Source organism: Gossypium raimondii, chromosome 4 (assembly GCF_025698545.1).
Source record: "Gossypium raimondii isolate GPD5lz chromosome 4, ASM2569854v1, whole genome shotgun sequence".
In the NCBI taxonomy this organism is placed as follows: domain Eukaryota; kingdom Viridiplantae; phylum Streptophyta; class Magnoliopsida; order Malvales; family Malvaceae; genus Gossypium; species Gossypium raimondii.
In genome coordinates, this window is record NC_068568.1 from 41,636,456 (window position 1) to 41,660,983 (window position 24,528).

The 24,528-nt window shown below is 32.5% G+C and overlaps 2 long non-coding RNA genes and 1 pseudogene across 2 annotated transcripts; 2 read left to right on the top strand and 1 right to left on the bottom strand.

Annotated features, from left to right (window-relative positions):
- Positions 1-54: 54 nt before the first annotated feature.
- On the bottom strand, positions 55-14,580 carry LOC105778936 (uncharacterized; annotated as a pseudogene).
- Positions 10,187-12,541, top strand: LOC105779889 (uncharacterized). Its single transcript, XR_001129147.2, has 3 exons — positions 10,187-11,311; positions 11,888-12,035; positions 12,136-12,541. It is a non-coding gene; the product is annotated as an uncharacterized LOC105779889 (long non-coding RNA).
- Positions 14,581-15,059: 479 nt separating the features above from the next.
- On the top strand, positions 15,060-16,812 carry LOC105779891 (uncharacterized). The gene is made up of 2 exons (XR_001129153.2): positions 15,060-15,245; positions 15,691-16,812. It is a non-coding gene; the product is annotated as an uncharacterized LOC105779891 (long non-coding RNA).
- The last annotated feature ends 7,716 nt before the right edge of the window (positions 16,813-24,528 follow it).

A 24,528-nucleotide genomic window follows, 5' to 3' on the forward strand; every position in this document is an offset into this window, starting at 1 on the left:
ATGTAAAATACTGATGTGAATGCCATGAAGTATATTTGACAACATTTGAGCCATTTAAAAGTTCATTTTGAAGTAAAACTTTGAATCGAAAGAGATATGCCATAATGGAGCACTAGATGACGATAAATCAAGAAATGGGTCTGGCCACCTGTAACAGAATTATCACAGTTGTTTTGAATGATAACAGTAAAACTGACATTACCAGATCGAGGCACAGGCATGAACGATCCACTGGAAAATGACAAAAGCACCCGTCCATAAGATGAAGTAAGAGATTCGAAACCAAGGGAACTGCTGAAAGGTAGTTAATAGATATACACAATTCAATGTTACTATGATGAAAAGAAAAGCGGTACCAGTTAAACAAGATTGAAAAACAGCAATTATTTCCCCTGGCTATTCAAGGCTGTATCACCGAGAAGTAGGATGACATTGAGTGTATGCATGTTCACGGTCATCTGAAAAACGGAGGTGCGGATTAGGCTTTGTCTTAGTAGACTACAAGCAAGGAAGAAATACAAAACAAGTTCAAGTGGAAACATCAGCCAACAGTTTTGATAGAAGTATTATTAGAAAAATAATGTACCAAAAATAAGTATATTCTTAGCAAAAATAGAATGAACGGATCTTCTTTAACTGGAGATGAGGAGATATAGAGAAATGGCTATGAAATCGTCCTATAAACTTGCGTTACTTGGATTTTGTTGTTAATGTCACATTGGGTATGCATTGAACATCGGTATTTCGAGAAAAAAAGTGAAAGAGTTGGAACAGCATAGTATGATTCTATGAACTTGAGCTACATGATGTGATGATCATTTCTAAACTTTGGATGTGATTGAATTCCTATTATACCGAATATGTTCGTACGGGTTTTTTACCGAAATAAAAAAAAATGCCGAAATAGGTTGTCAGATAGATTAATTACCGAAATGGTATGTTTTTATTAATGGCGCCTATCTCACCGGCGCCAATGAATTTTTTATATTAATATTTTTTTTCTTTTTAATCGCGCCTATCTGACAGGAGCCAATGAATTTTTTATATTAATTGTTTTTTCTTTTAATAAAATATTATTAATTTTTTTTCCGGATCAGTATATGACCCGGGTATAGATACGAGGCGCGACTAGTTGCGCCTATCTCGGAGGCGCCAATGGTGGAGCCTATCTGACAGGTGCTATACCCCCGAAAATCAAATGAGCACAGACATAAATTTTAGTAGAGGAACATACACAAAATTTAGCAAAACGGAAATAAGAAGATAAGGAGAAAAAAAGAGAAAGGAAAACAAGAAGAAGGATAATGTATTTTGGTTTATTTCTTTTTAAATAGAATGTAGAGTATTGTTAGTAATTTTATTATTTGAAAGTTATTTTGTTAGGTTATTAATTTTGTTAGCTTCTGAATGAAAAATTTTGCATTACAAATTTTATGTAATTTTTTTGCATTTCGAAACTGTTTTAAGAATTTTGAAAATTTTTTAACAGATCTAGTATTGAAGATGGAGAATCAGTTTTTTGTATGCGTTTATTTCGATGGAGAAATTTTGACAACAACCGTGGGATGTATATTTGAATGTCGCAAACAAGTAGCAATGAGATTTAATAAAAATATCTCGTTTGATGATATGAAGGGAAAAATTAGTGAAAAATTTTATAGACATTGTGGGAGAAGGATATCAAAACTTTTCTACAAGTTCCCAGTTTCGACGGATCCAATAAAATTTATCGAAATAGAACTTGTAGACGATGAAGACGTGGAGACAATGGTCGCTCTTTATTGTGGGACTCGGAGCAACCAAAATGCACCGATTCAGTTATTTGCTGAGTTAGCTGGTGTGGAGGCAACTGAAGATCCCACTCCATCAGGTGAAGAAGATGGAGTTCAAGAGCCGTGTATGGTGGTTCCGGTATCATATGTTGATAGCCAATCAACTATACACGGGATCAATATTGATCTTAATGTTGCACCCGAGACTGATGTGGTTGGTGATGATGTATACTATAGTAGTGATCCTGTTGATCACGAAGTTGATAGTGAGAGCGATCCCGACGTGGACGAGGTCCCGAATGATATTGACGATGAAGGCGTGAATGAGGATGGAAACGTTAACACGTCTTCAGTCGAAAACCAGATTCGTGGTATTGTGATACACAATAATCCTAAGGCACACATGTCTCAGATAGACCCTGATGCGGTGTGGGTAGCTGAGTTTTCAATGTACCCTGAAATACTACCCGCTCACCGGATGACCGTATATTCTGATCCAGAAGAGTTGTTCGTGGGCCAGAGATTCGAAAGTAAGGAATAATGCATATTTGCCATTAAGCGGTATAGCATGAATATATCAGTAGACTACAAAGTCGTCGTGTCTAAACCAACATTATATATTAGAGAGTGTTGGAGGTCGGCAGAAGGATGCAATTGGCAGATACAAGCTACATTTATCCAGAAGTTGCAGATGTGGGAGATACGAAAATTTGTTGGGCCTCACACATGTACTTCAATACGTATGACAGATCGAAAACTTGACTCCAAAACTATCTGTACGTGCATCATGCCAATGGTGAAAGACATGCCGACCATTAAAGTTTCGATACTGATTGTCGAAATACAAGCACGATTCCAGTATCGAGTATCATACCAGAAGGCATGAATAGCTAAACAGATGGTAATTGAGTAATTGTACGGAGATTTCTATACATTGTACAATGAGTTATAGGGATGGATAGCCGTTATGAGGGAACACGTGCCGGGGACTATCATTGAGTTACAGACACGACCTTATTACGGGCCGAATTACCAACTACAATCGAGAAAAAGAATTTTTCATCGAATGTTCTGGATGTTTGATCCATGTGTTCGAGTATTTCTCCACTACAAACCGTTTGTGTAAGTAGATGGAACCTGACTATATGAAAAATACACACAAATCTTACTTCTTGCGGTTGCTCAAGACGACAACAGAAACGTGCTCCCGATAACATTTGCCATCGTCGATAAGGAGAACATGGAATCGTGAGAGTTTTTTCTTACCAACTTGCGGAGGTATGTTATTAGTAACGATAATATTTGCATCATCTCTGATAGAGGGAAATGATTAATTGCAGCTATTAGGCGTTTTCTGTGTACCATGGAGATCCGTTTACTGCATCCGGCACATCGCGGCTAACTTCCAGCGAGATTATAAGAATGCAGACTGGAAGAGACAAGTTGTGAGAATGGGTAAAGAATTACCTTATCTTTTCAATATAAGTTTTAATGTTTTAGAGCAATATTGTAACTTATATTTTCTTAATATATATGCAGCGCATGAGCTAGAGCCACACATTTTTTGCCAAAGAATGGCCCGACTTGAGATTGACATGGAGGGTCAAACCAACACATCTTTCCGACAGTGGTTGGGTACCATAGAGCCGTGGCAATGGGCTCAAAGTTTTGACGAGGGCTTTCGTTATGGTCAAATGACCACAAACTTGGTGGAGGGGGATCAACGCTGTGTTATTAAAAACACGACATCTTCTGATTTCATCTGTCTTCTCGGCTACATTCTACAGGTTAGAAACAAGTCAACCAGATGGAGGCGGGACACGTCTTTGTCGAAGATGTTAGGGATGCAATGGTTGCAAACCGTCGGATAGTGAGGTCAATGACAGTAGAAGTATATTTACGACGTAATAAAACGTTTCGAGTTACAGAGACCATTAGTCGTCGACCCGGTATACCACCTAGGTCCTATGGAGTTGATATCCAAAACAGACGGTGCAACTGCAAGAGGTTTCAAACAATTCATTATGTATGTGCACATGTCGTGGCAGTTTGTGCTAAAGTTCGGCTCAATGTAGAACTATTTATCGATGAAGTGTACACCATCAAACGTACGTTGCGTGTATGGGAAAACGAGTTCCCTGTGCTTCCTGACCTATCTACTTGGGAGGTACCTCCAACGACCTTCGAGCTTGTCCTAGACAAAAGGTTGCGTAGGAACTCGAAAGGTCGTCCGCAATCATCCAGAATCCATAACCAAATGGACATTAGGGAGAAATCCGACGGGAAGCTGTATGGCGTATGCAGATTAGTCGGTCATAATCGGAGTAAATACCCACTCCAAAACTACCATGTTGGACAATCGTCTCAATCGGGTAGAAATTGAGATGTAGTTCATTACATGTTGAGAGGATTGAATCATAAATTTGTCTACACTTTGTTGCAGTTAATCTAATTTGAAATTGCAAAATAAAAAAAACCATAAAATTTTATTTAGAAAAAAGGCAAAAAAGTCATTATATAAATAAAAAGTCGACTATTTAAATTGCAAAGGGAAAAAAATTAAATTGATAAATAAAATGCCAAAAAAATTCATTACATAAATATGAAGTTATTTATATTACGAAACCCCCTAAAATTGATGGTTTGATGGTGTGGTTCTAGGGGTATATTTTTGTGGAGCTCGACGTTTACGTTGTAGGTGATTATGGTGATGAACGTTCTCATCATCCATATGTAGGGGTGTGAGAAACATAGATAAAAAATCATGTCTCAAATGCCATCGATGAACTTGAGCCGGGAGGAGTAGAGTACGGCGGTGGATACGAGCCTGCGAAATAGTCATCACCCTCCAAATCTGGATGATAAGAATTATCCCTAGAATGTAGTTCCGTCTATGCCTCCGGCTTCGGCTCTAGCTCTGGCTTCGGTTCTGCCTCTGGGTCTGGTGCATGATACGGATCTGGAAGGGGTTGCCCAATTCGTGCCGTATGTGGAGGGACTACCATCAACCGCCTACCAAACATAAATGGTTTCCTTATCTCACAGTACCACTGTATGTACTCTAACGAGGGCTGCAGATCCAAAGCACGATCCATCTGAGGTACCCTCCCTAACCGGTTGTTCCACATCGTAATATATTCTTCATGCACTTCTCCCCAATCATGTCCATACATCCCCCTCTTGTTCATCCCTTAGATCTCCCCCAATTGTACTGGCAGTGTCGGCATATACTGTATGCAACTGAACTGCCGAAGTACTTGATTGCCATGATACCACTCCACTATCTGAAAATTGATACCGGGTGCGCTAATGCACCACAGGTTTAAGTCGATGTGGGCAGATGAGGGGATAACTGCCATAATTTCTGGAACAGAATACGCATCCAAATGAACTGCACAGTTAATAACATTGTTATATTAACGCGGGTCAAGTGAGTAAAATAATAAAATTAAGTTTATATTGGAAAAACTTACCCCCTCTCCAGTATGATTCTCAATCATTAGACAGTATATCAGAACCGTGTATGACCTCTTGATACCCGGATTAGTACTCCATCTACGAAAACAAATTGTTAGAACAATATAATCTAAAAAAAAGTCAACTAATTATTATAACGAGTAAAAATTCATCACCTATTAACGAGTGGAAATATATATGATTGGTGACTAATGGATGCCAAGAATGGCATCCGGTAAAATGCCCACGACTGCAGCAATATGAGGCATCCGCCTATGTCCATCGCAGAAGAATCTGTCGTCCAACAAAGTTCGCGATACAGTATGGTTAAAACTGCGGACCCCCAATTGTATGAACGGGTGTTATGCAAATTGGATAATAGGGGTAAGTACATCAAGTGGACCTTACCGCCGTTTGCATCCGACATGAGTACACCCCCTATAAGGTGCATAATGTAAGCTCGAACGGCTTGCATCACCTCCCATTCATTGGCAGTACTCGGCAAATGCTCAAAATTGGCCTTTAGCCATGAAAATCTCAAACTGGTAAATTTTCCTTCACTTGGCGAGCGTCCAAGTAATTCATAGCAAATGGTAGTCGGCCTAGAGATTGAACTTATACCCGTGACTGCATTCCCGTCGATGGGAAGCTTGAGCTGTAGTGCAACATCCTCTAGAGTGACGATACACTCTCCGCACGGCAAATGAAATGTGTGGGTCTCCGGACGCCATTGCTCGACTAAAGCGAAAATCAAGTCGTATCGCAGATCAAAAGTCTGGATCAATGCCGCTGATTTGAACCCGACTAACTCTAAGTATGGTATTAGGCGTTCATCTGGCAGAAACCCTACACTATTAACACGGCCCCTCAATACGCGGTACGGACCCTGACATTATTAAATTAGCAAAATAGTTAATACAATATAATTTCATTCAACAAATAACATGAGTATCAAATAAAAGTTTTATTACCATCTCATTAATAGTACTTGATATGTGATTATTATTATTAATCAAAGAACCCATTTGCTGCAAATCTGTAATTAAAAAAATGAATTCATTTAATTTGTTTCAAAAATACAATAAATTATTCCAAATTTCAAAAACAAAACACGGTAAATAATATCTAATAATTTCTCATAATTTACCTACAATAAAAATTTATGTCAAATTACAATAATAATATAATTAAAATTAATATAAACTATCTTAAAAACATACTAATTAAAAAATATATAAATAGATACATACCCGAGTAGTTTATGTTCAAACAACCTATTAAATTATATAACAACAAATTTAATCAATATTTTAATAAATCAATAAAAACTGTTAAATAAATAAAAATCAAATAAAATTATATTATATAAAAATTACATTATATAAAAATTAAATGAGTTAACAGCAACTATATGATTAAAAGAGTCAGTTATGATTAAACTTTTAATGAAATGAGTTTTAATTTTTTTATAAACTTATATGTTAAACTCACCAAATACTAAACTAAACACAACAATTTATAACTTAATCCTATCTGATAGGCGCGATCCGTTTTTTACCCGTATTTTGACCCGTTGGCCGTATTTTTACTTGTATATATATTTAAATATTTTAATAAAAATAAAAAAAATTAATATTTTATTTAAACAAAAAATATTTTTTAATATAAAAAATTGATTCGAGTCTGTCAGATAGGCGCGATTAAAAAAATTTTTAATATAAAAAATTGATTCGCGTCTGTCAGATAGGCGCAATTAAATTTTTTTTAATATAAAAAATTGATTGGCGCCTATCAGATAGACATGATTACAAAAAACATACCATTTCGATAATTGATCTATCTGACAACCTATTTCGGTATTTAATTTTTTTAATATATTTGGGTAAAAAACTCCCAAGTTGGTATAAAAAAAATTAAATGGGTTAACAGCAACTATGTTGATATAAAAAAAAAGTTAACAACAACTATATAATTAAAAAGTTAGTTATGATTAAACTTTTAATGAAATAATTTTAATTTTTATAAACTTATATGTTAAACTCACAAAATACTAAACTAAACACAACAATTTATAATTTAATCCTAAATTACTAATAAATTAATTTTTAATTTTGTAAAGTAAGAGATGAAATTCATAATTAAGAGATTGTGAAGGTGTCAATGATAAATTTCTTTGTGTTCTTTTTAACAAAAAACTTTCATTTATAACAAAAATTCCAAGGTAAATCCCACTTTAGTACTTTAAATCCCACTTATCTTTAGCATAGATAAAACTAGTTTTATACCCATCCATCTTTATTATTTATGTTCTTAAATAGATCAAATGTTATTAATCCCTTAGCGGGATTTATAATTTCATAATAAAAGATAAAAGATTAAACAAATTTAAATTTCGAATATGATATTGAAGTCTTACAATATAATATTGAAGTCTTACAAATTTAAATTACTAATAAATTAATTTTAAAATAATTAAAACACAAAAATTATAACATAATCCTAAATTACTAACAAAATAATTTTAAAATAATTATAAAAAGCAAAAAAATTACATTCATACAAAATACTAATCCAAGACTATAAACACTAAACATAAATAATTAATAATTAATAATTAATAACAAAAAGATCACAATATCTTAATTAAACTCTTTAAATTATAAATAGAATTATTTACTAAAATAATACATTACCTTCGTTCTTTCTTTCTTCTTCTTCTCCTTTCTCTCTTTTCTTTCTCTTTTCTAGTTGATACATGAGGTTTGGGAGACCATACTTATAAGTCCCCCATTTGTAATTTTTTTCCATTGAAGGGACAATTGCCTGGTGGAAGGGACAGAGGCAGCAGCATGGGCATTGGCGCCTACCTATCAGGTGCAATTAGTGGCGCCTATCTGACAGGCGCGACCCGTTGACCCGTTTTTTATCTGACCCGTTGACCGTATTTTACCTATATTTATATTTAAATATTTTTAATAAAAAAATAATATTTTATTTAAACCAAAAAAAAATTAATATAAAAAATTCATTGATAGACGCCATTAAAAAAAATACCATTTCGGTAATTAATATATCTGACAACCTATTTCGGTATTTAATTTTTCTTTTTAATATATTCCAGTAAAAAACCCTGTTCGTACACAGGCAAGATCTTGAAAGCAATAACCAGATGAACAAAGGGACATAGAACTCACAAAATTAAATGCATAATCTTCGATGGTAAGAAACGGAAAAATAAGGCACCAATAAATGAGGTCAGTAAGCATTTATGTACATATGAAAAATCAAAATGAGATTTAACATAAAAGTCCTGAGGAGTACTGTAAAAGTCGCATGAAAATCTCGAAGGCTTTGCAAGAGAATTTACCCGGAATATAACTTGAAAGAGAACTAATGATGCCTGCAGCCTGTGAAACATCGCACCGTTCCTGCAGATTTAAAGCTTTCATCTGTACATTAGTATCTTTTCTATTAGTTAAAGGTGTGTAGTATCCTTTCTCGCCATCTAACTTAACATGCTGTACGTTCATTTTATGATGCTGGTAACACCCGTAAATAGAGAGCAATGTTCCGAACTGCAAAAAAGAGATGAAACTCATACGTACTGCAAACAGTCGTATGGATACAACAGTTTTGTTGTGGCAGCAGAAACATTGGCACAGAGACTAGGAAAAAAATAATTGTGAGGCTTACCCCAAAATAAATGGTAACCAAAGTAAAAGTACACCTATCCAGAACCGAAAATGTTTTCTACAATTTCCTATATTTGTTTTATAGAAAACAGCTTTGTCATTAATATTTAAAATTATTATATTGATAATAATTTTTTTTTATTTTTAAAATATTTAAAATATTTAAAATATTATATTTTTCAATATTATTAAACATACATATTTAATTATTTATATTTAGTCATAAAATAAATATAATTTATTATTTTAATAAATTATTTAATATTTTAATTTTATTTTAATAATAAATTTTAAAAATAATAATTTTAAAAATGTTATTGAAAATATTCAATATTAATATTTTAATAATAAATATTTATTACAATTATAAATATATTAACAATAAATGTTTTGTAGTAAAATATGTCATAAGTACATGTACACTTCACATATTTGCAATTTAATCTTTGTACTTTTATTTTCAAGAATTTAGTCCATTTATTTTTAAATTTGAAAATCAAGTCCAACTTAGATTTTTAGTCAATTTTGTAGATGTCACATTTTAAATAAAAATACTTGATAGTCATGTAATTAAAATGACGTTATAATGAACTGAATTTAACATAACATTTTTAATATATGTAAAAACAATGTAATATATAAAATTATAGAAAAAATAAATTCAATAAAATGATTAAAAAATAAGAAAATCTCAAATGCATGTTTATTTCATTAAAAACAATTTTTATGAAATATTTTGAGAAATCTACCAAACAATAGAAAATTTTACATAAAGTCATCCAAATACAAAAAAATATTAACTTTTCCAGAAAAGTAAATCATTTTCCAAAAGTCATTTTTAGTGAAACAAACGAAATCTTAGAGTATGTTTGGTTGGGGGAATAGGAATGCATTCCTCTCTTCTGTGGGCCCACCACCAAACCAACGTTTGGTTGGCTGTAATGCCATTACAGCCTGATTCCATTCAGGCCCTATTACATGAAAAGGCTGTAAAAGGCTGTAATAGCCATTGCCCACATATCCGATTGGCTATTCCATCCCGCTCTTTTTTTCCATTTTCCAATTTCTGCCCTCCTTCATCTTCTCCTTCACTTTCTTGCCATATTTCAGAGTTTCTCATTCATCTTCTCCCACAGATCTGTAACTTTCTCTCCTTCTGTTCCCATATTTCAAGTAATTTTTTCCTTCTTTGATTTTTCCATTCTTTTTAACGTTTCTCTTCTGTGTTTTTTGTCGCTTTTGCAGCCATGGTTCTCGAGGTAAGCTATTCAATTAGATTCCTGTTTTGATCTCCTTCTTCTAAATCATCAATTATTTTAGTATTTTCTTCTTCTTTTTTCGTTACTCAAAAGGGTTTTGTTGATTTTTCATTTTTGGTTTTCAAATTTTAAATCAGTCAATTAGGCTACTATAATATGCATTGATAACTCAGAATGGATGCGAAACGACGATTATTCTCCATCTCGATTTCAAGCCCAATCTGATACTGTTAGTCTTATCTGTGGAGCTAAAACCCAGGCAAAATGATTGCCTTTTAATGGAATGTAAAATTATGGGAATTTGATTTCGTTTCATGAATTAATGGCAGTCTAATCTGAAGAATATGGTGGGGATTTTGACTATGGCGGGAAAAGGAGTACGTGTATTGGCTACTCCTACTAGTGAACTTTGAAAAATCTTGTCTTGCATGCATGGTACTTATTTTTTTCAGTCATGTTTGGAGACTATTAGAACCTTAGAAGTACGTGTATTGCTTTACCATTGCATTCCTAAAGAGAGAACTTGGGTTCGAACTTAGAACCTTAGAGACAAACCCAAAAGTTAGTCTTTATGAACTTATAACGGACATGGAGGATACTTTGTTTCCTTCTAATAAGAGAAATTGACTTATATGTTGAAGGAAAACAACATTAATAGTTTTACGGCTTGTTATTTGGATCATACGAGTACTTTACTTTACTTAACTTTAGCAAATCTGTACCATGACCTATGTAAAGCATGCAGTTCTGTGAGAAATCCATGTTTGATAACCTCTGTGAAAGACGAGCAGCTTTTTTATTAGAGTTTAGAAATGAAGAATTTGTCATTGCTGTTGGGTTTCAGGAGTTATATTTAGTGTAGCTTGTCATTTTTATGCAAAAGTAGCATGTAATTAATGAGTAATCTATGATATTTTATTTACATATTTCTGAATTAAAGGTCATATTCCTTCCACTCTATTATCTATGTCATCATCGTTACCTTCTTATTCTCTATGTACGTTTCAATGCATACATGTCTTGAAATGGGGGGAGAGATGAACCTAGAAGCTGGAATTCAGATTGCTTAGTTGGCTCTAAAACATCGCCAAAACAAAAATCAGCAGCAAAGGATTATAGTTTTTGCTGGAAGGTATGTTATATTGGCCGTTGATTTGCTGGAAGGTATGCAACCATCAAGTACTTTTGAAAGATTAAGATGCAATTCACTGGAGAAATTCAATGCATTTACTTTTATTGATCTGTTTATGCTTTTTTTTTTTTGTTGAAAATCCAATGATGATGAGTAATGGATGTTTGGTTCTGGAACATCTTGTTTGAAGAAATTGTAATGACAGTTGAAGAGGATGTGAGAGGAGACATTGATGTGATGATTTTGCAATTATAAATTTGTCATTGAACCATATTTGACTATGATCTTAAGTTTTGGTGCTAAATCACCATTGGTACAACAATCTAATAGATTTCTACTTCAAATTAGACTATGTTCCTAGTTTGCATTGTGTGTCACTTTTAGAAGGAAATCTGATTAAAAGCATAGAACATATGTGCAGACCTTGAGAGAAAATTGCAAAATTTTACTGCTGTATACTCCCTTGGCCTCAAAGCAGATGGTTAAAATGCTTAAAACCCCTATAGTTTAATCCTTGAAATTGTTGAGTTTACGGTTTTCCTTTGAAATGATTGGAAAGTGCTTGATGTGGTGCAGGGACTCGTAGCTTCAGCAATGGTGTTTGCTATACAAATATATGTTGTTGATAGAGGAGGCCCTTTGTCTCAATGTATTTGCCTCTGCAAACCTTACTTGCGGCTTTAATAGTTGTTGTTACATTGGGTGAAGAATTCTACTTGGGAGGGTAAGCCTTAACTTTTAACCCATACATTGTTGCATACAATCATACTTTGCAGGGTTGGAGTGACATTGAATATAGCTTGCGAAATATGTGAAACTTGCAGGGTAGTAGGAGCAGCATTGATAATAGTTGGATTGTATCTGGTTATCCTAGGAAAAAGTGAAGAGAGCAAGTATCTGTCTGAAAATGAACCAATTTATTCAGTGTCTGAAAATAATGACATGGAATCCACCTTCATTCGGCCATTGCTGGGAAATAAATTGCAGAGCTGAGGCAAATGGATGAATTTTCATATCAGCTCCATGGCAAAGTCAGTCATCCAATCCACACTAATGCCATTTGAAGCAGCTTGCTGCTATTGAAATTGAAAGACAACAAATGTAAATGATGGAGTTTCCAACAATTGAAATGGGAAAAGAAAAGTTGAATTGTATTTATATATGTTTATTTGACCCTGTTGGTTTGGATCATCATTTTGTGAAGAAATTCAATGGTAGTTGCAACTTTTTATGTTGTAAAATTTTATAACATATGGATTATGACATAAAAACTAATGATATCATGTAACCTTTTGTTAATATATGAATATTATGTTTATGCAAAATTTAATTCTCAAGTTATTTATTACTTCTAATATTTTTTAAATGTAGAATAATTAAATTATTTGTTTCATTAATGATATTTTAGCACATTAAATATATATTGCGGTTTAAAAATAATAAAGTAGATTATATATTATTTTTATATTATTATATATTATGATTTAAGTAAATTCATATAAGAATAATTATATTAAGAATTTTATTAAATTATATATTTTATTAAATTATATTTAATAATAATTATGTTAAAATATGATTAAAATATTTATTATTTATATTTATAATCTTATTTAAATTTAATAACAATAACAATAATCATCTACCTAAAAAAAATTCTGCTAAGGGTATTCTAGTCATTTTAGTTTTTTTTTTTCCTTATACTATTACAACATCATTCCATTCAACCAAACACAAGAATACTATTACAGTTCTATTCTATTCCATTCAACCAAACAATTGAATTACTATTACACCTCTATTCCATTACAGCGAACCAAACGTGCCATTAAAATATTTTGTATTACACACTCCGGAATTAGCTAAAAAGCAAGGCAAAATGCCCTATGATTCTAATCGAGATGAACAACACATTGGATTTAAAAGCTACAATAAATAAGCAGTATTAGTAACTTAATACAAGGCAAATTCAAAGAAGAAATATGCGACCTCCATTGGTGATGATTTTTAAAACAATGGTTGGGAGAGCTAAACAAAACGCAACGAACCGATAACCCAACAGCCAAATGGGATGGATTTGTTGAAGACAAGGCCTCCAAACATCTTCAACACTTGTTTCAATCCTTCCTATAATCAATGATACGACAATTGGTGTTGAAACAATCGATGAACATGTCCAATTCAACCAATAACTCAAGCTTGTTGTATCTCAAGTGGTCAACAGCTGCATCCTTCTAAAACCACATAACCCCAGTATAAGTAGCATCATAATATTAAACTTGCTACAACAACAAAATGTTTAAGCTTCCTTGCCACATGGCTTCAAATGCAGTTCTTGAATACACATTTTTATGTATTCATTAATCAAAACAGAAACAGAAATGGGTATTTGAGACCAGTAGCCATTTAATTGATGAAACCCAAATCAATTGAAAAGAAAAACAAGTCATTGCTACTGCATCAGATTCCCGTAAAACTAAATTAAAACGAAAAAGAAAAAGATAAGAAGAGATTACTTACATAAAGTTAGAAGAACCTTAATTTTACATTTCAAATTTATTTGCTCTAACATGACATTAGCTATATTGTAATAATATTTTAATTTGACATGTTTATTTTTTTAACTTAACTCAATTTGATTCAACTTGAATTTCAACTCACCCTACTTGATTCGAAAAAATTTAAAACGAGTTGAAAAGGATAAAAAGAGACTCGTCAATTCAACTAACTCAAAAATTTTTACTCGATTTAATCCAATACTCATCCTTACTTTTCACTGCGTTAAAACACATGCTTGCAAAATTCTCCCCCATAGCTCTCTTAAATAACAACAACAAAGAAAAAGATGCTCCTTAGATTCCAAACCATCACAACATAAAACACATTCTGGTATCCCCATGAGATCAATTTATTCTTCATAGTCAATCGATCTTGAATTTCAAGCCAAGTAATAAAAACATGCCTTGGTATTGAAAGGTTGCACCAAACAATTCTATCCCAAGAAACTGTACACTAAAAATTATGGGTATAAAAATAAATTTACGAGAAATTAACTAAAATTTTAATGTGTGTATCAATGTCACTTTTTAAGGTTTTATTCGTTCCTACCTATATTTTGGTATGCAAAAGCGTTATTAGAAAATAAAACTCAATGATACAATGAAGCTTGATGATTGTCTACGTTTTGCACTGACGGAAACAATTCACTGAGCATTGAGCAAAGCATTGCAAGAAAATCGATCTTTATAAAGAATTTTTGCAGTACCCATTTATAGAATAATCTAAGAATAATAGAAGATGATGGAGAATCAAAAGAAACAAAAGTTTCTATGTTTTTAGTGGGTAAAACAAATGAAATTTGACTCCTATTTATAGGAATTCTTATACATCTTCCTACCTTTTCAATTATAACTATTAAACATTATAAATATTTTGAAAATATTCCAACAATTTTGTGTGCTTTGTACATATTTGAAAATCCTTTAATGCATCAAACATCTAAGTCTCAATTACTTTCTTCACGCCTAATTATGCCTTGATGTTAGGGGTGTGCAAAATTTGGATAAAACTGAAAAAATTCGGTTAACCGATCGAATTCAGTTAATCGGTCGGTTAACCGAATTTTTTCGGTCGGGGCTGATTAATTCGGTTCGAAACAGGTCGGTTAACTGAATTTTTTCGGTTTAATCGAAAAAATTAATAAATAAAATTATCCAACCCAACCCAATTACCCAACCCAACCCAATCATAAAAATTGCAAAAAATTTAATAAATAAAAAAAAAATTCTAAAAACTAAAAGTCTAAAGTTGTAATAGGCATTCCATCCGCATGTTCCGATTTGGTTTCGTCACAAATTTTTCTCTTTTTCTCTAATTTTTCTTGTTCTTCTCTGCAACTTTGTCAACCCTCAACTCCCTGCAACTTTCCAAAAAGGTAATAAATCTCCATTTCTCTGCTTTTATTTATTTGTTTTTGGACTAGGGTTTCTTGAGAAACTGACTGAAACCACTTCCATTTTTAGAGTACGCTAGATGGGTAAGTGATTATCTTTTTATTAATCTGTAGATAGGCTTTTATTTCTGTAGGGTTAGCTTTTGGTGTGCTTGTATTAATTCATGCTAGCATGTACTTGTCTTAGATGCGAAAATCATAGCATCATTGTAAAACATTATTCAGTCAACAAATCAGGTTTGGTAACAATCTGAAAAGGATTAGTAGAAAGTTGATGCTCGTATGTTGTGGGATACTGTTGAGGATTTAGTATTGTGGTGCTTTTGTTCTCCAATGGCTGCCCTCGCATTAGATGCAAACTGGGTTCATTAATACTAAGATAAATTTATACTAAATGTGGTTGAATTTATAAGCTGATTTCTTGCAGAGTTTGGTTAGAGAAGCATGAACAATATCGGTCTAAACATAACATACCCATATGTTTCTTTAGCTTCAGTTGGAGAAAATGAGTTGAATTTGTATCAAGCTATGTAGGGTCTTTCACTGTAAAAATTTGCAAAGTTGTTCTGCAAACCAGCATGACAAATTAAATTATAATTTAAATGTATCAAGCTGTTGTTTTAGTGTTTCAAATTGAGCATTTTCATGCTATCATAATTTTCTTTCTTGAATTTAAACTGTGAGAGATTCAATAGGCTTCATTCATTAGAGCTGCTCAAGAGGGGCCTTCTTTCATGCAGGTTCATTTGATTCCCTGCAGCTTTTGGTTACTTAATCTTACCATCTGTTTCTTTGGACAATTAAAAGGGTTTAGATGAAACCAAGATATCAATTTGCTTCATTACATTTACATCTTTGCTTATATTAGATTCTTGGCTTTATAAGTTAGTCTTTAAGGCTGAATTCGTGAATCGGTGGTCGAGTACAGACCACATCCGAAGTTTCGGTTACAAAATATGGTGAATCTAAGTTAATTTACTGGCAATTTAGCTGGCTAATAAAATCGAAATGATATGCAGATTTATATATCAGACAAAAGGAACAAAATACCAAACACAGAATCCTGCATAAAACATATATGCCAACTAGTTGGAAAGCTAACCATATGAATGTGTTTGAGCATCACTCCTATTTAGATTAATTGTTGTTTAAGATCAGGCTAAGTTCATTAAGGTCGAAACTAAGTGTGACTAGTGGTCAAGCCCAAGTTCATTTCTAGTCAAAGTTGATGTTGGATTTTTAAAGGTCCAAAAGATTCAAACTCCACATGAGTTTAAGTCTTAGGCGCAACTGCGCAAGGAGGCCTTCACTACTCCCATATGATTTTTGAAAATGCTTATAGTTTTGTCCTATAGTTTAAAGCGAGAGACATGGACGAAGATGCTTTACTATTAAGTTGTGGAATTTTAGACTGAAATGTATTCATTTAATACCTTGTTCTGCAATTTTGCTTTCTTTTATCATTTGGAGCTTTAATATTAGACTGAAATGTATTCATTTAATATCTATGTAAAGTTTGAAATTTTAAGTATGAAATTGCTGAACTGAATATACTTAAGTTTGTTGAGGATATGGACTGCTACTGATTGAAATAATAGGGAATTATGAGAGGTTAAATGCCAACTTTGGCCGCTGTCCAAATGTTGGACTTTCAACATTTAATTTCCCTATTTAAAGATGTTTAAACTTGCTAAAAATGCAACAATTGCATATGCTATTTATTTAATTAAATAAATGATACTGAGTTCTTTACCTTTTCTTCCTTGGTTGTTTTGTTGCATCTTTATTTAATTCGGTTAATTCGGGTAGTTCAGTTATTTTTAACCAAAAATAAAAAATATATAATTTTCGATTTCGATTAGGTTAATTTTTTTGAAAAAATTTCAATTCGGTTAACGGTTAAAAATTTTGAAAGGTCGGTTAATTCGGTTAATGTTATTTCGGGTCGGTTAACCGACTGAACACCCCTACTTGATTTAACTTGATCCTAGAAATTATTCTTACCTTTTAATAACATAAAAATTTGTCCAAGCTACCCAAATAGATCCAGATTGCACCCACATAAATCCCCAAATTTTGCAATTTACAGGCTTTATTCTATGTGACTAGATCTTTAATAACAAGTTCCTCTTAGATTTAGGGTGACAAATTCCTTTCCTACTCGCTTTTGCTCATTTGGCTGACCCTTCCATCCCTTTCCAAAGAAAAGAATTAATGACTTTAGAGGGAAGCAATGATACTCTACAACAAAAATTTTGAAGGTTGATTGTAATAATTGTATCCTTTCAGCAAATAAAAGGTTTCTAGTGTCCAATTGCGAATTCTGTGGAATATTTTTTAGTAAAGAATTGCAATTCGTATCCCTCAAGTTTCTTGCAACTAGAGGCAATTTGTATCCCCTTGCCTAACTCCCTTAGCCCCTACAAGACTTCCATTTATAGCTTAATGTTGATGTCGCATGGGATTGTGGAGCTTGGCTGTGTTGCATGTGACGAAGATGGGCTGATCCTCAGTGGTGTGGTATGCCTTGAGACCAGCTGTTGGGACGTAACATGGGGGGTGGGAAGCCCATGCTATTCGCCTAGTGCTTGGTTCACAAAGGATACGGGCTTGTTATTATTAAGTCAAATTATTTCTTCGTTATTTGGGTCACTTTGTTTCTGAGACCTCATAATATTCTTCATCTTTCAATTCTTTAGCTTTTAGTTATGTTAGTAGAAAGATAAACTGTTGGAACATTTTCAAATATTTATAGTGTTCTAATAACTATAAATGAATGTGTGTAATTAATCAAAAGATTATATTATTTGATTTTTGAAAAGAATTATAACTATTTAAATAATATTATTTGAATAGTTATAATATTAAATGAATAATTATGTGTTTATTTTAAAATATGATTATTCAGAAAGACACCTATTGATGAAAGATGTCTTTATGAAGAGACATGAAAATTCATATAAATAAAAATGAGATTTCATTTGGAAAACAAACCAACAAATTCTAATATTCTTTCTGTCCTTCCTTCATTTTCTAATATTATTAGATCATTCTATAAAGTATTATTGCAGAAATCTTTTGTAGAAATTGAGTTTTTGTTGTACATTGCTTGGTGCGTAGTGGACTATTCTCGTCAGTGCAAAACGTAAATAGTCATTGGCTTCATTGTATCCTCAAGTTTAATTTTCTTGGAATTCATTTGCACACGAAGATAGGTGATGGCGAATATAACCTTAAAGATAGTGGCTTGATACATGCCTTGGAGCCTTATCCTATTTCTTATTTTTCTGTTTGAGTTCTATTCGTGTGTTTGAGATTTTCCTCACTGGAGATTTAAACTAACAATTTTAAGGTTATATTATTCATGATGACTACCACAACACATGAAAGTGGAACACTAAGGGAGTTGGCTTCCAACTTTGTCAAACTTAATCGATTTGATGGTGACAATTTTTTACGATGGCAGAAAAAGATGCACTTCTTATTATCAACTTTGAAGATTGCTTATGTTTTGGAACTCCAAGACCTAAAGAGAATGAAAACGAATATGTTGCTGCAACCTGAGAAAGACAAAAATGGGACAATGCTGACTACATATGCATGGGCCACATATTGAATAGTTTATCTGATGGTTTGTTCGACACCTACCAAAATAAGGTCACCACTAAAACATTATGGGACAAATTAGAGACAAGATACATGGCCGAAGATGTTACAAGTAATAAATTTCTTGTCAGTTGTTTCAATAATTATCAAATGGTTGATGGTCATTCTGTTATGGAACAATTCCGTGATATTGAAAAGATGCTGAATCAATTCAAGCAATATGATATGAAAATGGATGAAATGATTGTTGTATCCTTTATAATAGACAAACTTCCTCCATCTTGGAAAGACTTTAAAAGAAGTCTAAAACATAAGAAAGAGGAAATATCTCTTGAGGCTTTGGCAAATCATCTTCGTATTGAAGAAGAATATCGAAAACAAGATCAGAACCTAAATTCTGGAAATGCCAAAGTGCATGTTACGGAGGAAGTACAGACTACTAAACCATTCAAGAGAAAATTCAAACAGACTAATAGAGCACCTAAGTTCAAAAAGAAACAAAAGGGCTCATGTTATCATTGTGGAAAGCCGAGACATTTCAAGAATGAATGTCGATTTTTTAAGAAGAAATCATCTTCTAAGGCTAAAAACAACGAAAATTTCGTTGCAATGATATTTGAAATTAATATGGCACAAGATGATAATTCATGGTGGATTGATACATGAGCAACCAAACATGTGTGCAAAGATAAAAGCATGTTCACAAAGTTCACACAATGTGAAAATGACAATGTCTTGTACATGGGAAATTCTTCCACCACAGCAGCAATCAAAGGTAAAGGGTCTGTTGAACTACAATTCATTTCTGGAAAGGCTTTAACCTTAAATGATGTATATTATATACCAGGAGTTAGGAAGAATTTAGTGTTTAGAAGTCTGTTGAATAAGTTCAGTTTCAAACTTATTTTTGAGGCAGATAAGTTTATTTTGTTTAAGGGAGGAATTTTTGTGGGGAAAAGGTATATGTATGAGAATATGTTCAAACTCAATATTATTAATAAGAATAAAAATACTATTTCGCTTATATGGTTGAATCCTTTTGTTTGTGGCATTATAGATTAAGTCATTTGAATTATAGAAAATTGAATGACATGTATAAGTTAAATTTAATTCATGTTTTTAATAATAATATTGAAAATGCAATACATGTATGTTGACTAAAATTACAAGAAACCCTTTCCCTAAGGTTAAAAGGAAAACAAAATTGCTTGATTTGATACATAGTGATTTATGTGGCATGCATAATACTCCTACATTAGGTGGAAAAAAATATTTTGTTACTTTTATTGATGATTGTTCTAAATATTGTTATGTTTATTTATTGCATTCAAAATAGGAAGCGCTTGATAAATTTAAAGTTTATAAATATGAAGTTGAACTTCAGTGTGAATCATTTATCAAGTGCTTAAGATCGGATAGAGGTGGAGAATACTATAATCCAAGTTATTTTGAATCCACCAGAATTGTCCATCAAGTTTCAGCCTCTTACGCACCACAACAAAATGGTGTAGCTGAAAGGAAAAATAGAGTTTTGACTGAAATGGTAAATTCAATGTTATCATATTTAGGTCTTGGACAAGATTTTTGAGGAGAAGCTGTTCTAACAGCTTGTCATATATTCAATAGAGTTCCTAATAAGGAAACTAAAATAACCCCCTATGAACAATTAAAGAAAAGGAAACCAAACCTTAATTATTTGAAGGTTTGGGGTTGTAGAGCTATTCTCAAAGTTCCAACACCTAAATGTAAAAAGTTAGGTGAAAAAGGAATTGAATGCATATTTATAGGATATGCACATAATAACAAGGCATATAGGTTCATGGTAATTGAACCAAATGATTCAATTTCAATTAATACTATTATTGAATCAAGAGATGCTATTTTTGATGAAAATAGATTTAATTCTATATCAAGACAATTACAGCCATAACAATTGATCCATTCTTCAAATGAGAATGAGATTTTATTGGAACAAATTGATAATAATGATGAATATTGTCAAGAATTAAGGAGAAGTAAGAGGATTAAAAAGGTCAAAGATTTTGGACCAGATTTCATTATGTTTCTTGTAGAAGGAAAGGGTGAAAGTATATGTAATAATATACCTTATTGTTATAATACAGAATCTGATCCTATTACATTTGAAGAAGTAATGAAATCTCAAGACTCTGCTTTTTGAAAAGAAGCAATAAATGATAAGATGGATTCAATAATGGGAAATCAAACTTGGATCTTAGTTGATCTTCCATCGGGTTCCAAACCAATAGGTTGTAAATGGATCTTCAAAAAGAAAATGAAGGTCGATGGAACCATTGATAAATTTAAAGCAAGACTGGTAGCCAAAGATTTTACACAAAAATAATGTATTGGTTACTTTGATACCTATGCTCCAGTAGCAAGAATTGCTACAATTAGACTCTTAATATCACTTACCTCCATATATTATTTGGTTGTTCACCAAATGGATGTTAAAATTGCATTTTTAAATGGTGATTTGGAAGAGGAAGTGTACATGGAGCAACCGAAAGGATTTGCAGTTCCAAGACAAGAGTATAAGGTATGTAAGCTTATTAAATCTTTATATGGACTTAAACAAGCACCAAAATGGCACCAAAAGTTTGACAATGTTGTTTTAGCTAATGGCTATAAAATAAATGAATCCGATAAGTGCATATATAGCAAATTTGAAAATATAAAAGGTGTCATAATTTGCTTATATGTAGATGGCATGCTCATTTTTGGCACAGATTTGGAACAAATAAAAAACACAAAGAAATTATTGTCAAACAACTTTGCTATGAAGGATATGGGTGTAGTAGATGTTATTCTTGGGATTAAAATAACCCGAGATAAAAGTACTATAGCTTTATTACAATCACATTATATTGAAAATGTGCTTAAAAAGTTTGATATTTTCAACTGTATACCAGCACCTACACCCATGGATCCTTAAATAAAATTAGTATCTAATGCTGGTAGGAAAATTGATCAATTGAAATATGTAAGTCTAATTGGTTGTCTTATGTACATAATGAGTTATACAAGACCAGATATTGCATATGCTGTTGGAAAATTGAGTAGGTACACAAGTAATCCAAGTAGTTTGCATTGCCAAGCTTTGAATAGAGTACTTAGGTACTTAAAGAAAACTATTAACTATGGATTGTGTTATAATGGATATCCTTCAGTTTTAAAAGGGTATTCGGATGCTAGTTGGATTACAAGTTTGGAAGATCATGCATCTACTATTGGATGGATCTTCATTCTTGGTGGAGGAGCCATTTTTTGGGGTTCCAAGAAACAAACATGTATTACTGATTCCACCATGGCAGCATAATTAATTGCATTAGCCACTGCATGTAAAGAAGTAGAATGGTTAAGAAATTTGCTTTATGATGTACATTTATGGTCTAAGCCAATTTCACCTATTTCTATTCGTTGTGATAGTGAGGCTACTCTAACAAAAGCATATAGCCAAACATATAATGGAAAGTCTAGACACATTGGATTAAGACATAGTTATATCTGACAATTAATCTTTGATGGAGTGATCACTATTAATTATGTGAGGTCAAGTGAAAATTTGGCGGATCCTTTGACAAAAAGTCTTGTTAGAGATGCGGTAAAAAGGACATCAGAAGGGATGAGACTCAAGCCCATTAATTAGAGTCACCCATGATAGAAACTCGACTCAACGCTTGGTATAACGTCAAGTCTTGAGTTCAATGAGACAAAGTACATCATTATTATGTGACTGTTAGCACTATAAATAAATTCATCCTAAGATTAAAGTGATAGGTACCCGTAATGATAAGGGAATGATGAATAATGTACTCTTAATAGACCCATAACATAAATATGTTAGAGTGTTATAATTATGGGAACACTCTTGATGGGATCTACCTATGTGAGTGGAAGTGTGGCTGCTTTTAGGAGCTCAAGGGCTTGGCTCTGACAGCACTCATGAAAAGAGGACACAAACACATGGCCATAATAGTGTCCCTAGATACTATGCATTGACCGATGTTGAAATCATTGTGTGAGATGTGTTCGGTTAATCAAATGGAATAGTTGGTTCAAATCTTAGTCTACCATGCAATTTCGATTAACTTTAACATGTATTCACTAAGTGAAGGTTCAATCGTAAGATACATTCATTTATGCAAATTGATTTCCAAGAATATCAAAATCTAAAATATTTTGAAAATGGGGGGAGATTGTTGGAACATTTTCAAATATTTATGGTGTTCCAATAACTATAAATGAATGAGTGTAATTAATCAAAAGATTATATTATTTGATTTTTTGAAAGAGAATTATAACTATTTAAATAATATTATTTGAATAGTTATAGTATTAAATGAATAATTCGTGTTTATTTTAAAGACATTATTATTCAGAAAGACACCTATTAATGAAAGATGTCTCTATGAAGAGACATGAAAATTTCTATAAAGAGGAATGAGATTTCATTTGGAAAACAGACCAATAAATTCTAATATTCTTTCTTTCCTTCCTTTATTTTCTAATATTATTAGATTATTCTATAAAGTATTACTGCAGAAATCCTTTGTAGAAATTGAGTTTTTGTTATACATTGCCCAGTGCATAGTTGACTATTCTCGTCAGTGCAAAACGCAAATAGTCATTGGCTTCATTGTATCCTCGAGGTTAATTTGCTTGAATCTAATTTGCACACCGAAGATAGGTGGAGGCGAATATAACCTTAAAGATAGTGGCTTGATACACGCCTTGGAGTCTTGTCCTATTTCTTCTTTTTTTGTTCGAGTTCCGTACGTGTGTTCGAGATTTTTCTCACCGGAGATTTAAACTAACATAAACAAGGTAGCTAGTAGGATTGGGCGCATGGGTTTGCTTTGTGAATATGAGACTTGTTTTGGAGTGGATTACCCCCACGGGATCCAACTGCGGATGTTACTTGAGTTAATGAATTGCCTTATGGCCTTATCTTTCCAGAAAAATGGTTTAAGTACTGTAACTTCTAACCTTACAAACACTTCAGAGAATCCTAACCCAACGTATAGAATCAAAAGCTTTCTTAAAATCAACTTTTATGCACATCTTAAAGATAGTTTCTTCTTACCATACCCATTCACCAATTTCTGGGCAAGCTGAACATTGTCTACAAAGCTTCTTCCCTCTATGGTTGTTAGATATAATCATAGGTAAACACTTCTTCATTCTATTTGAGAGAATTTTAGTAATGCACTTATAAACTGTAGTGCAGCACGAAATGTCTGAAATCAACTACTTGACTAGGATTGGGGAACTAAACATTAAAAGGCCCTAATATAGCACCAATTTAAAATAGAATTAAAAAAATCTGAATTGCACTCACCACATCAACTCCAACAATGTTCCATGAAGTTTGGAAAAACCTAGTAGTAAACCTATATGGGCTGAGGACCTAACTTGGAAAAACCTAGTAGTAAACCCATTTGATGGTCAATGTTAAAGATCAAAGAAGAAAATTATTTATATTTTGATTTATAAATTCATGATATTTAAAATTGCTTCATGAAAAAAAATTGAACTATAGAAGAAAAGGGGTAAGAGTTTTGTATTGGTGCAAACGACGCAAACAAAGAAAACCACACATCAACATTTTTTGTAACTTAATAACTCAAAATGAAAACTT